A 12,210-nucleotide genomic window follows, 5' to 3' on the forward strand; every position below is an offset into this window, starting at 1 on the left:
ATGTTTTTAGATTCATCGGCTAATACAACTTGATGGTATGCGCTGGCTAGATCAACACACGAGAATACTTGTGCGCTAGCCAGTGTCGAGACCATCTCATGTAGGTTGGGCAAGGGATGTGAATCAACCCAAATTGCTGCATTGACACTGCGGAGGTCAATGCATAATCTGAGTTCCCCATTGGATTTAACCGAAATCACAATGGGGGAAACCCAAAGTGATGACTCTATGGGTTCAATAATGTTTTTCTCACAGAGATCTTTTAGCATTTCTTTAAGTTTGATTCTGTATGATAAAGGGACATTCCTTACTCTATGTCTCACAGGGATGGCGTTTTCCTTTAACTTGATGGCGTGTTCAAATCCCTTATATTGGCCTAATTTACCACTAAAAACAGTAGGAAAAGAATCACGCAATTTCTCTACTATTAGTGAACTATTCTCAGTGACACTTGGAACACTTAATATTTGTTCAACGTAAACAGGTGGATTGGCTCTGGGATCAATTTTCATCCCTAATTCATATTGGTGTGGCCAACTTAGGAGTGACAATCCAGATCTTGACACATAGATTTTTCCTGTCATGTGTCGGTTGGCGAATTGTATGTTTGCTAAAAAGTAACCAATTAAGTCAATTTTGTGGCCTGTGTATCCACCAGGAGAGACATCAGACTCATGTAATTTTCTGTCTGGGAATTTGTCTTTAAATATATTTAAGGAAATTATTGTATACCATGCGCATGAGTCTACGAATATTTCTAAACTCACTCCATCAATATTTATGATGCATGATGGGAATTTTTTGCAATTTTCGTCCCCACATGCGTTGATAACTGTATTGACTTGAAACTTTTCTTCATTATCTGATTGGCAATCATCACAGTATTCATGTATGCAGTTCATTTTTCCTTGTGCTATTGGTCCCTGCCCTTGCCCTACCTTTAACACCCCTAAATTCAGTATTTAGGGGCTCCCTGAACCTTCCTTCCTCAGATCCCGATACCAAAAGAAGATCAAGAAGAAGAAGACCCGCCGCGCAGCTTCTAACAACAGGACGACAACAACTGACTTGGCCCCAGCCCTACCGGCCTGTCGATCCTGGAACCTGCTCCTGCCTAAATCCCAGCGACTCATGCGGACAGCAACCTTGGGACACCCAGAGGACCTGCCTGCCTTGACCCTCTTAAAGACTGGGACTCCCATTAGCAGAGGCTCTGCTGCAACAAACCCCCTGGTGCCAGCCAAGAAGCTCGGGACCAGCTCACTCTTCACCCGCCGAGCCCGGCCCGTGCCCGAGCGATCCAAGACCACGAGGACGTCCCCCCGGCGACTGGGACCCGAAGTCCAGTGCCCAAAGACCCTCCTCGACGAACCAGACGATGCCTGCAGACTCGAAACCAGGGCCCCCCCAACGCGACCAGCTGATGGTAAGCTTTTCCGACACCCAAAGACACCCCTGCACCCGGCGTCCTACAGCCCCCTGTGCCTCCCTTTGGGGTACCTACCTGTGCTCCAAGATCCCAATTTACCTCTCGACGTGCTGGTCGCCACTGGAGAGTCTCCGCCCCCGAGCCTGCAGCCTTTGTTCCCTTTTGACCTTTTCCATTGGATAACATTGAGTGCCCGACGGCTCAAAAGCACCCTGCACCCAGCCGCCTGAGTACCGCTGGCCGGGCCACCGTTGTCCTATCCTGCTTTCCCCTTGGCCCTGAGCAAGTGTCCAGGAGCCCAGCTCCCACAGCCGCGTGGCCTGCTAGCCAGCAGCCATAAACCGGAGGCCCCCCGTCCCCCATTGGATAACTGTGGGCCTAACTATCTCTGCACCCGGCAGCCCCTGCGCCGCTGAGGGTGAACCAACTGTACATACCTGACCCTGGGGGACCTCTGAGTCTATGCCCAGAACCACAACTTCACCAGTCAAGTACTCACCAGGAAACCGGTAACTCACTTACCTGCCATTAAATAACTGACTGGTTTGACTCAAAAAATCTTCTAAGTGTCTACTTTTGAAAACTTGAAATATTCATATAAAATCATCCGAATTCCGAAATACTCGCCTGTGATCAGGAGAGGAGCCAGTACTGTACTCTGTAGCCCAGTGCTGAAACGCAAAAGTAATCCCTAGCGGGTTTACTAGTAACTTGTATTTTCTCCGTAGGAATCCATTGTCTGCTTTTCTATGAAATTTCTTTCAAGTGTCTACTTTTGAAAACTAGAAATATTCTTTAAAAATCATACGAAATACTGAAACATGATTACTTACCTGTTTTGAGTTGAGACCCCAGTGCTGGCCCCAGGAGACCAGTACTGGATTACAAAAGTAACAAGATCGTACTTTACCTGCAAGCTGAATTTTCTTCCATTGGATAACATTGCCAGATTTCTGTTGAAAAGTGTGAACTTTTAAAATAGCTTTTTATTCCTGAAAACTCACCACAATACCTAAAACGTGTTTTGCTAAACTGTTTCCAGCTTAGACCCCAGGACTGAACTTAGAAGCCAGTCCTGGAATTACCAAAGTAATCTACAAAGTAATCACTTGTGTTTATATAAGGGAATCAATTGAGCTCAATGCTAAATTGTGTGTAGGATTGTGTTGCCTATTGCTAACCCTGTACCTATTGTCTTTACAAAGTTTATTGCCTTTCTGCAAAGTACTCATCTGAGACCTCTCGTATTGAGAGCAGCATATTTTTGATACCTGTTGGTTCTAGAAATAAAACAACTATATCTTTTGATATAAAAACAATTGGACTGGAGTTCAGTCTTTGAGTGTGTGAAACCTTTTGCTGACTGACTGTGTACAACAAATGCTTTACACTGTCCTCTGGTACTGCCTTACTGCTCGACCAAGCTACCACTTTAGAGAGTAAGGTCACACCTGGCTTTAACCTCTGTTATACCTATGGGGTTTGTGGACTCTATACACACTGTACCTTACTCTGGTCCAGTATATATAGAGCCACTTTCTCACAGTAAGGCAAACATTTCACCACACCCTTACCTTAATAAAGTGGAGTTGTTTTTCTGATGGAGAGGAAAGATAACATGCTAGATTTATCTAAACTCGAATGAAGACAAAATACCTACTGCTAATTTTCATTACCTCAACGTCGGTCTCTCTTTGCAGTCGTTACTGAGGTATACCAAAGTAAAAACAAGTGCCTTCACTGCAAACCAAACAAGCATTGATATAGCCAATAGGTCTCGCTTTTGGAAACTTATAAGTGTTTAGCTAGAGATATTGACTTTGCCTATGTCTTTATTCTGTGCTGATGCTATCGGATAGCTTAATGATCCAAGCATTTCCTGAAGAAAGCGTATGCATAATTTGTAACGCTTACACATTTAATTAATCCGTAGTTTAATTAATTGGTTAAAACATACGTTATGTCCTTCACGTTCCTTTGAAGAATGTTGACTGAAGCTCAATGCAAAACACAAATGTGAGAATAAATAATTTGGGAAATATGGAAAAGAAGAAACTCATTACCTCTTCCCACAGGAAGTAAACAGACCATCCAGGTGAGATTGAAAACACTCTAATAGAATCAAGTGACATACACATTTGGGAACGGAAATCAAAGTGGACGGGACGTTCAGTAATTTCGTGATCTCAATACTCGAGCAACACCAGATTGTATTTATGATAAAACCCAGCACTTAAGTAGAACACCCCTACCCCAAAAGGTGAAACCACATAATAAGAAAAACTAGGTATTAGCTAGTCGTCTTGGCTCGGTAACTACTTCAATGAGATTAATCCATTACACAGATATCATAAAATTCATAAAAACAAGCACCGGCAACATAGCAAGGATACAGTTGATGTAATTCTCCAAAGCCGACATCATTGTCTCCCAGGAAAAAAGTCTAACCTAAACAAAAAAATACAACGTTTGAACTGCAATGCGATGCAATGCAAATCACAACAGCAACGTGCATGAAAAATGCACTGAAACAAACGTCCAAAAGACCTGCATGTTCCGGTCTAAAACCGGGGTAGTGACCACGTCCCAGGAGGTGGCCATGATAGAGTCAGGCAAACCCTGGCCTTACACTGACGTTAGCATGGAAACAGAAAGGAGTGGCGTAAAGCTTTGAGCAAATAACATGATGAATAGCTACATAGGAATCGCTATAAAGGCACCCCCCCAAGTTGCTACACCATTTCGTAGCATAATATACAATATAAAATCATTGTTACGAAAGAATTAGTGAGTCTGGTTGATGAAAATCTCTACATTGTGTTTTTTTCTGTATGTAGTAAAAAGTAATTACAGCAAAAGTTATATTAAAATAAGTGGAGAAGGCACAAGTTCTCAAGTGTTTAGTTTATTTTAGGTTATGTCTTAGGTAAGTTATGTTTGTACATTTCCATTGTAATTTATGCGTTTGTCGTTGAATGCTGGCGACAGCTCTATTTTTCTGCCATGTATGCTCTAATTACCTAGTTTAAAATTGGTTCGTCACTAGGTCACTTGTTTCATTTCCGGGTGAAAGGTAATAGAGGCTATTATAACGGAAGCAAACTGGTAGTGGGAAGCCGATCTTTGCTGATTGAAGCTTTCTCTGCTACACTTAGCTTTGTATTTTTAAGTTATATACTACTCCTATAAGACCATTTGTGTATAAGATAAACTCGTCCCTGGGAGTTCGGGAGCTGTAGGCATTTTGTTGCAGCACCTCTGTGAAGCTGTGTTTTCGTCATCAGTTGAAGTGCATTAAAAAACAAGCATTGGCCGCGCGCGAGCGGCTGCGAGACGCGATATGTGGTGGGGGAGGGGGAGAAGCCGGAGTTGTGTGTGTGTGCGCTAAATGAAAAAAAAAAAGGACGCGAGATGGCGCGCGCGAGATGGCGCCTCCGCTCGTGCATGTGCACGTAACCTCACGCTCCATGCCAGCAAAAAGCATGTGGTAGGACTTTTCAAAGCCCACTACTAAATGTCTCGCAGCGCATGCGCTGGCTCAGGCGAGACCTAAAAAGCACATACACTACTGCTGCAAGATAATACGAAATAGATTGTGCCACCAGAAACCAGACAAATGCAAAAAAGAACAATTGATGGACAGAATGCTGAACAATGCCAAACATTCACCGCAGTACAGAAATCTGGGCCTAAATCCATAATTTTTTCGCTCCCCATGTCATTCCAGTTTATAACCAGCCATATGCAAATCAGTCTTGACTCTGCCCCCCTGTCCATCATTGTGTTTTTTTTCTTTCTCGCGCTAAGTTTGCCTTGATGTGGGTATCGGGCTCTATGTGCCACTGGATTCAAGCTAGCCTGGCTGATGAGGGATGATAACCCGAAACTGGTCCCAGGGTGCTTGTTTCTGGTCCTGGGAGGTCCTGGCTTGGCAGTTCGGGCTGGACTGTTCCCATGAGAAGCAAAGCCAAGGCTGGTTTATCATTGTGTGTCTTTTGCTTTCTCTCCCTAAGTGTGCAGGGTGCTCCTAGTTCTGGGTCCCGGGCTCACTTTGCCACTGGATTCAAGCTAGGCTAGTCTCGCTGATGCGGGAGTGATAACTCAAGACCAATCCCAGGATGCTTGTTTCTGATCCAGGGAGGACCTAGCTTGGCATTTCGGGCTGGACTGATCCAATGAGGAGCAGTGTCAGGACTGGTTTGCATATGGCTGGACCTAAACTGGGGTGGCATGGTGAGCAAAAGAATAATGGATTTAAGGCAGATCTCTTGGCTTGCGGTGAATGTTTGATTTGTTATGCATTCCATCTATCATTGTGTGTCTTTTGCTTCCTCACCAGAAACTAGATGGTCAGCGAAAGTTGCCTCAAGACCCCCCAGCACCAACATTTCATCCATCTAAGTTCAATCCTTGCAGGTTTTAATGGTTCATAAAACTAAGTCACAAAGCACAAATGTATTGGGCTTGCAAGTTTCCACCATTGAATTAGCATAATATTTTGCGCTTGAAGCTGCTATTTTAAGGGACCACCCCCAAGGGAGCATTTTGAGAAACAGCAGCATTAACATAGTTTTGCATTGAAACTCTAGAGAGCCTGTGCCCCTGACAGAGGTCCCACATGTGATCTACAGGTTGGTACATTTCTTGTACAGTGAATACCTTTAGAAAAACAGCAGAGGTGCTAGCTGCCCATCTCCATCACACACAAGGCTGGAAATGAGCACCAGAAAATGAACCAGAAAAGAGGCAGTGGCATAATCTGGTGTCCTTAGAAGCAAAGTGCCCAGCAGTTCATCCTTCCCACAGGCTGTCTGGGCCCCCCAAATGCCATCATATTTGCCCATTGGACCCACATATAACCTTGATAAGATCTAAACAATCCTGAAACCCCCCTCCCCCCACCCGGAACCATGACCAGGAAAATGATGAATCATAGCCTTGATCCTTGTTCCTCCAGTAGTTTTGGGCTGATGGCTATCTTCCATAGTAATCCTTGAATGCCCTTTTGTAAAGTCAATCTTTTTTCTGGGTGGCATGGCGAACGCAACTTAATGACCCTTGATTTTGAAGGCCGAGGGAAGAGCTCAGTGACATTCCCCTTCCAGACAACCTTGAGAACCCATGCACCTAGAGTAGATGCATTCTATATACAGAAGGTTTAGATCCTTCCCACACTTACCAAATATGGGCATACCCTGACTGTCATAGCCAAGATTGTTGCGGCTTAAAGTGAGTATCATGAGATTCAGTCGGTTCAACCTAATGTCGTGGCCACTTAGCCACATCTTGTGTGGGCCTAGACCTTCAGACCCCAAAGGGAGGGAGGAGAGACCACAGAGTGGAAGGGGTGGGGGTGGGGGTAAAAAGGGTCTTCTTAGATCAACAATTTTCAGGACTCCAAGTTTCACATTGGCTGATAGTCATTATTCTTGCGCTGGGGCAGTCATTTAGTCCAGTGTTGTAAGAAGAAATCAAGTATCCATAGTGTAGATTGTAGAAGAGGATGGTTTATTAAGATAACAGGTAAACTGTTAGGTAAGCCACACCAGTAGCAGCCTCCTCACTGCTCTGCCCATATATTCAACTGACGCTCTCAACCTCACCATACACTCAAACATTCCATTACATCACCAAGCATTCCACTACACCACATTCATACTGGCCGATCAGCAGGGACTTGAAACACTGGGGAGGAGGCATTAAGTACAACACACCTCTCCTCTGTATATAACAATAAAAATTACTTTTGAAAATATCACAGGATGTATGATGGTGAAAGATGAAACAGTCCAATGGCATTGGATAGAGACAAATCACAGCACTTAAAAATCACAATAAAACATAATACTGCAAATAAAATCACAATTATATAATCCTGTGCAGGTTTGGAGAACAAAGAACACCATAGTAGTGCAACACCCTCACTCAGCCCCTTCTGCTCACAAAAAGGAAATTAAAGTGCAACATTTGCACTAATTAGGGCTCAAGGCTCTACACTCAACCTACACTACCCCAAAACGCACTCCACGTTTAGCCCACCTGACCATCAATCAATAAGGTGTTTGTTAAGCGCGACTACTCACCCATATTAGTCTCAAGGCGCTGGGGAGGGCGAGGGCTAGCAGTTTTGAGGTTTCTTGCGAAGATGGGGAGCGATGTCTGTCTGAGGTGGAGCGGCAGGGTGTTCCAGGCTCGGGCCGCGAGGAAGGAGAAGGAGCGGCCTCCCGATCTGGTCTTTCTGGTGTGGGGGACCACAGCGTAGGAGAGCTGGGCAGATCGTAGGGTCCTCTGGGGTGCGTGGATTTGAGTCGGCTGTTCAGGTATGCTGGTCCGGTGTCGTGGAGGGCCTTGTGGGTGTGGGTAAGCATCTTGAAGGTAACTCTAGCTTCGATGGGGAGCCAGTGGCGTGTGCGCAGGTGCATGGGAGATGTGGCAGTGTCTTGGCAGGTCGAGGACCAGTCTTGCAGCGACGTGCTGGATGTTCTGTAGCTTGCGGGTGAGGTTTTTGTTAATTCCAGCATAGAGTGCGTTGCCTTAGTCGAGTCTGCTGGTGACCAGGGCGTGAGTGACAGTCTTTTTGTGTTCGATGGGGATCCATTTGAAGGTCTTACGTAAGAGGCGGAGGGTGTGGAAGCAGGAGGACGAGATGGAGTTTATCTGGCAGTCCAGTTTGAGCTCGGAGTCCAGGATGATTCCCATGTTTTGTGCGTGGTCCGTGGAGGTGGGCGCGCTCTCAAGGGCGGGAGGCCACCAGGTGTCGTTCCATGCCTCAGGGTTTGGGCCCATGATGAGTACGTCTGTTTTGTTGGTGTTTAGTTGTATATATAACAAAAAAGAGGAGTACCACCATAAAAAGGCTCAAAGAGCGATTTTGGTGGGATGGTTTTATAGTGGAAAAAGAAGAAAGTCCTTCTTTGGTTTAATAAACCCCTCACTCACCGACCTAGTCGGTGACATGCTTCATCATCGGGGTCCACCTTGACAGCCGAGTGCCATCAAGGTGTGCTGCGACACCTGGAATACAGTGGAGCTGGTATATGAATGATGAGTGCAAGAAAAAAGTAAGTGTGTTAAAAATTGTCCTGGTATGACTTGTAGGAGAAATATTTTATTCTTAAGACTACTGGACAATATTAAAAACGTGTGTGTAGATACAATAATAGGCTAATTATGACCGTGTGTATCTGTAGATAAGTGAAAGGTCTACATGTTTCAAACCGTATTGGAAATTACCGGTTTTTCGTCAGGACCAAAAAAGAGGAAGTGGGTGGTCAGGGCACACTAACGCCCTGCCATACCTACATTCCTAAGTTGACCTGTTAACAAATCTGTTACAGGGTGAAAAAGCTGTAACCCGGGTGTGGTTACGCTCAAAGTAAAAAAAGACCTGTAGGGGGGAGAAAGAAAATAAGTCACAAGAAAACTCGTTACGTGCCTGCAACGTAGTGAAGTGACGAAATCTGCTGTCTCTGTGAACATCCCACACAGAATTAATGCGGACTATTTTAGTGCAGTGTGCTGCTCAATTACATAGAAATAACGTATTGGCGCAATACAGCCATTATGGCTACCTGGCACACCTATCAATAGTTGTGTGCTTTGTAAAAAAGATCTGTGATTTTGTCACTCGCATCCGATAATTATAGGTGCGTGGCTAGGCAACAATCATATCCTTAAAAGTGAAAGGAGTAACGACGTGCTATTGATTCTTCTTGATCCAACCGAGACAATACAAGACAAACACAACATACAACACACAGTATGCTCGAATGGTGCTTACTCCTAAATCAGGGTCATTAGGCTGCACGGGATTAGAGGGAAGGGTGGCCACTGTTGGAAAACATATTCTGCAATGAAAGGGAGAGGATGCTTAGTTCTGGGTTGACTTGCAGAGGGTACTGGAAAAATTCAAATGAAGAAACGGAAGGAATCGCGTTTCATCCAGGGAAATCAATTTTCTACTTACAGTTTTCAAGTGGTACGGTCAAGCGGTATACCTAGTTTGCCCCTCCATGTAGACCTTTCACTTATCTACAGATACACACAGTCATAATTAGCCTATTATTGTATCTACACAAACGTTTTTTATATTGTCCAGTAGTCTTAAGAATAAAATATTTCTCCTACAAGTCATACCAGGACAATTTTTAACACACTTACTTTTTTCTTGCACTAATCATTCATATACCAGCTCCACTGTATTCTAGGTGTCGCAGCACACCTTGATGGCACTCGGCTGTCAAGGTGAACCCCGATGATGAAGCATGTCACCGACTAGGTTGGTGAGTGAGGGGTTTATTAAACCAAAGAAGGACTTTCTTCTTTTTACACTAGAAAACCATCCCACCAAAATCGCTCTTTGAGCCTTTTTATGGTGGTACTCCTCTTTTTTGTTATATAGATACCTAGCCAAGGGGACCAGGAGTACTTTCCATCCACTCACGTGGATTAATTCCCTTTACTCTCTCCATTTGTTTATTGTAGGTGTTTAGTTGTAGGCAGCTGTTTTTCATCCATTGGGCGACAGCTTCCATGCCTTCTTGAAAATTGTGTCTGGCAGTATTCGGTTTGTTGGATAGGGAGAGGATGAGTTGGGGTTCGTCTGCTTATGACACAATGTTGAGTCCGTAGGTTCTGACGATGGGGGTGAACGGAGCCAAGTAGACGTTGAAGAGTGTAGGGCTGAGGGAGGACCCCTGGGGGACTCCGCAGGTGGTAGGTGTAGGGTCGGAGAGGAAAGGGGGGAGTCTGACCCGCTGCGTTCTGCTGGAGAGGAAGGAGCAGATCCAGTTGAGGGCCTTGTCTTGGATCCCTGCATCGTGGAGTCTGCGTATTAGGGTGCAGTGAGAGACTGTGTTGAAAACCGCTGAGAGGTCGAGGTGGATGAGGGCTGATGTTTCTCCTTTGTCCAGTAGGGTGTGAATGTCATCTGTTGCAGCGAGGAGGGCGGTTTCCGTACTGTGTTTTTTTCTGAAGCCGGATTGGGAGGAGTCGAGGATGTCGTGCTCTTTGATGAATGTGGCAAGTTACCTGTTGATAGCTTTCTCGATGACTTTCACTGGGAACAGGAGCAGGGAGATGGGCCAGTAGTTTTTGAGAGTTTTTGAGGTCAGTGGGGTCCGCCGAGGGTTTCTTCAGGAGGGGGTTGACCTCAGCGTGTTTCCAGTCATCAGGGAACGTGGCGGTTGCCAGGGAGTGGTTGATAGTGTGGCAGAGCATGGGTGCGATGGTGTTGGCGGCTCTGTTGAAAATGTGGTGGGGCAGGGGTCCGTTGGGGCTCCGGAGTAGATTGACTTAATCGTCTTCAGTGTCTCTTCAGTGGTGAGGGCTGTCCAGTTGTTGATCGCTGGCTTTAGGGTGTTGGGGTGGTTGGTGAGGGTTCAGTGTGTTGGTTGTCTTTGTCAAAGTTGTTGTAGATGCTCTTGATTTTGTAGTGGAAAAAGGTGCTGAGTTTGTTGCAGAGGTCTTGTGAGGGAGGGATGGCAGTGGACTCGCTGGTGGGTTGGGCGAACTCCTTGATGATGTTGACAAGTTCTTTGCTGTTGTGTGCGTGAGTGGAGATTCTGTGTTCAATTGCTTTTTTCCTCATGTTTCTGATGAGTTGGTGGTGGGCGTTGGTGGCGGCTCTGAAGTTGTTGTAGGCTTCTGTGGATTTGGTGTTCCACCAGGCCTTTTCGAGGCGGCAGTAAGTGCGTCTGGACTCTCGAAGTTCGGTGGTAAACCATCTGGCTTTCTAGGCGTGGGTTTTGTTGTTTTTCTTGAGGGGAACTATGGTGTTGGTGCTGTCGGAGATGCTGTCGGAGATCCATCCGTGCAGGGTTTGGGCTGCGGTGTTGGGGTCGTCATTTTCCGCGATGGTTGGAGTGGAGTTGCTGAGTGATGAGGTTAGCTGGTCGTTGATGATTCTGGTCCAGTTTCTTCGTGGGAGCAGGTGCAGGTGTCTGTGGATGGTGGGTGTTCTGAGGGTGAAGTGGACGCATCAATGGTCAGTCCATGGGAGTTCAGTGGTGTGGTTGAAGGTGATGGAGTCACCTGTTGTGAAGAGGGGGTCAATGGTGTGTCCTGCTGAGTGAGTGGGTTCGGTCACGATCTGGCGGAGTCCAATGTTGTGGAGGTTGTCCAGGAGGGATGTGGTGCTGGGGTCCAGTTGGTTGTCAAGGTGGAAGTTGAGGTCTCCTAGACAGGACCAAAAGTCCCAGGTAAAACATTACAGGGTACACAACCCCACGATACACACAACTTGCACACCGGACAGGACGGAAAGTCTCTGTTAAAACAGCACAGGATGCACAACCCCACCTCACACACAACTTGCACGAATGACGGGACAGAAGGTCTCAGGTAAAACAGCACAGGGTACATGACCCCCACAAAGCACACAAGTTGCACACATGACAGGACCGAAAGTTTCAGGTACAACAGCACAGGGTACACCACCCCACAACGCACACAGAAAGCATTTACGCACACGGTATCTTTCAATCCTTACACACACCCCCAGTGACAGGGAATATGCTCACAGAGAATCTTTCAACCCTGACACCTCCGCACAGAAACCATAAACATACTCATGAAGTAAATACAGGCTTGCATAAAACAAACTACCCATAGGCAGACCACTAATTCAGACATAAATAAAAACACAGCAGCACATTCAAAACCGTACTAGAATAAACTGGCATGGCTCAATAAACAAAAACGTTCAACAGAAAATCTCCTCCACCGGTGAGCGGCTTCTCATCTGAAGTTCCTCACAAATGTCAGATACCGGGAGATGCTCC

The sequence above is a fragment of the Lissotriton vulgaris genome, chromosome 11 (assembly GCF_964263255.1).
Source record: "Lissotriton vulgaris chromosome 11, aLisVul1.2, whole genome shotgun sequence".
NCBI classification, from domain to species: domain Eukaryota; kingdom Metazoa; phylum Chordata; class Amphibia; order Caudata; family Salamandridae; genus Lissotriton; species Lissotriton vulgaris.